Below are 3456 nucleotides of genomic sequence, written 5' to 3' on the forward strand. Positions count from 1 at the left end.
ATGGTGACGTCATGCGCATGTGTAAATCATGTTCAAAATTCTTCTCACACCCAAACTTTGTCAATTAGAATTATGAATGTTGGCCTGGTGTATCCTGACTGCATCAAGAATTCATTCAGTCTTTTTTATGTACTCATTTGTATCACAAAACAAGACATGATGCATTCAGTGTTCACCACGAATGAGAAGATGTGATCCAGCCAGTGAAAAGAATAACTTGTGCCCCATTATAAACGGAATGATCCGCTCAGCCGTGTTGGCCTCATTCTCTGCATATCTTCATAACGTGCACCTGTATGTCCTGGCAGGATCCTTCTCCAGATTCATTACAGAGGATTTTCACACCATCAATTGACTGTACAAATCCAGCCTTTTATATCGACATCATTATTTTTCCACTCGGTCAGTTTTACAAGCCAGAGTCGAACACATTGGGTCAGTCCACCTGCGTAATGACGAAGAGAGGCGGGAACGATGAAAAAAAAAGCTGCAGGTGTTTCTTTGTTAACACTCATTAGCCATTAAAACTAATAATTAAGATAATTAAGGAGTGTTAATGCATTTCATGCAGTGTTAGTTTAGTAACATTGATAGAGTTACATTAGTTACTTCTTAAACTAAAGAAGAGAAGTTTGTATATATTGTATTTTATTTCAATTACCATTTATTTTGTTTCAAGTAATGATGTTTTTTTCTTCTTAATGATAGTAACCCTGGTTGGATTAACTTTACTGCTCTTCTTTGCAGTATTGGGGAATAACTAAATGAAAGTAGCAACTCAAAAGTGCCACATAATTTTCTATTTTACGCTAGTTTAACAAAATCCCATGTAATCATGCAACAATTGTGGATCCCGACTGTTGCAGTATTAGTGTCTCTATTTAGCACCATCCATGATCCGTGATCTTCTTATACTCTCTTCTTAGACTCTGACTGTAGAAGTTTTGTGCTTTCCATGCTGCTTTTTTCAGCAGAGCAGCTCGACGTCATGATAATCGGATTATTTTCCCTGGCAATCCATGCGTGTAGTTCACATAATCGGCCTAATGATTTCATGCAGTTTGGATTGCCTGTCGAAGACACAAAAGGCAACTTTAACAACAATCAGGTTAGGTGTCAAATAATAATAATGTAGTCTCTGAAGTTGTCAGATGAAAAAGCACGTTTTTGCACTGGCCTTTGACCGCTGGAAATGGATGGTGGCATACAGGGTGGAAGTGCAGTGGACATGTTCCTCTTTGTGCTTTGGAAGTGTCAGAGAGAGACAAAATACTTCTATGAAAATAAAGGAGATTGTTGAGGAATAAAATCAGACAATTGAAAATACCATACTTTCGACGATAAGCTTTATCATCTTTGACTTACAGTATGCTAACTGTGAAATTTCCACTAGAGGACACTTGTAACAAATATGATAATTTATTGCAGTATTTTGCATGGCTGATAAGTAGTTGATCATTTTAATTGGAAATTCTTTCAGTTAAGATCTTTATATTAAAACAGATTCAAAAATATCATTGGTTGGAGTCCCTTTAAGTGTGATATTTAAACATGTCACTAGAGGGTGCCGGAGTGCAGGAAAAGAGCAACCTTTATTTAATAGAGCATTAACATTAAAATAATAATAATAATAAAAAGAACTCAAAAACTATTAAACAATCCCATCCTTGATTAAAACCGTATTTGCCCAAGTAGGAGCAAATGAGACCCAAATGATTGTAAGGTGTACTAAAATATATTTATTACTTATTTACAAACTACAGACTATTTACTTTAAAGTAGGCCTAATATTTTAAGAATATTATTTAAAAAACATTTAATAGCAAATATTCAATACATAATTCTAAAACAGATACAAGTACAACATAAGCATGATAAAACACATTTTAGTGATAAAAGAATAAAGGTTTAGAGATAGTGTGTAGTGTAATGCAAAATAGCCTACAGAAGTGTATCAGGATCACAGCATGAGAAATCAAGAATCAGCGTATGAATCTCAACAACGGTGACAAGCAATATATTCTGATAAACAGATCAACAGTAGAAAACAAGCTACTAAAAAGTCACAGAAAAACAGCAAAATTTAAATTACTAAGACAATTCAGCTCATAATTTATTCATGCAGCAATGCATGATGGGAGGCATGGATGGCAAGTTAACTTGCTTAGTACATTGAACTTAAATATACTAGGTGTAATAACTACAAAGTAATTAATATTACAAAACATTTTAAGTTAAATGAACTCGAATTATTAAGTTCACATTACTTAATCATTACTTATTTTTTTTAGGGCAACCAGTTTCCTCAAATTTTTTAAGTAAATTCAACTTATCCGGGCTAACAGTGTATCGCCAGACTTTTTTGACTGCAGGTCAACATAGACACTATACACATTCTGTTGTCTGACTGAAAATATGTAAATGAGAATGTTTTTATTGATATATTATATTGAAATACAGATTGTGAGCATGGATTAGGAGAGACAACAGATGTAATGTGCCCACATTAGGCAGAATGCAAATACAACATGATGATGTCACATATATGCTAATTGGCTCATGTGTCTGAATAATTTTTGGTTCCAAATTTTTTATCAATTTTACTGGTAGTCCACTGTATGAAGAATTTTTGGGTTTAATATGTCACAGTTTACTTTATTTTACTATCCTCATGTACATGAACTATAGTGTCCTGCACCCACTAGCAAAAATATATCAAAAATGTCTGAATAATTTTTGGCTTGACTGTACGTCTACGTGTCATGGCGTCTTTTACAATAGAATCTTGGCTCAGATCCCCACTGCTCCTCTAATCCGGTCCCCCTGAATAAGGCTTGATAAGGCTAAAAAGATCCATGCCTAAAATGGGTCATACCATTGACCTTATAGTAGCCTGCCTGAGAAGGTAAAATAATACGCTTAATAATAATAAAAACTCATTAATGGTTGGGTACACTTACTGCATGAAAGTAACAAAAACTTAAGTGTTTTAAATCCACATGCACAGTTTAAACTGAATGGAAAGCTTACCCTCTTGAACGTAATGCTGTTAAACTGAATGAATGAAGTAAACTGTTTGCTGAAAGTTGCGCTTGCTACTATAGCAGAAGGGAACAGGAGTGTTTTCATTTTTAATATTAAAATTCTAAGAACACAATTCACCCTTTCACTTTAAATCTATTATCACTTCCTTTAATGTAACCCATTGCAGGGGTTTTCAATCTTTTAGAAGCCACAGACCACAGGTTTGGGACCACTTGAGGATGAGTAAATGAATTTTCATTTTTGGGTGAATTATCCCTTTAATTTCAGAAAGGCAATTGCCAGGGAAATCATGATAAAATACACAGACAGAAAACGTCAATATCAGATTATTTATTTATTTATTTTTTAATACCAGATGAACCAGGTAGATGAGTTATCTTGGTGATGTCATTGACTGGTCTTGTTTCTGTT

This window comes from Megalobrama amblycephala, linkage group LG5, assembly GCF_018812025.1.
Source record: "Megalobrama amblycephala isolate DHTTF-2021 linkage group LG5, ASM1881202v1, whole genome shotgun sequence".
Taxonomy (NCBI): domain Eukaryota; kingdom Metazoa; phylum Chordata; class Actinopteri; order Cypriniformes; family Xenocyprididae; genus Megalobrama; species Megalobrama amblycephala.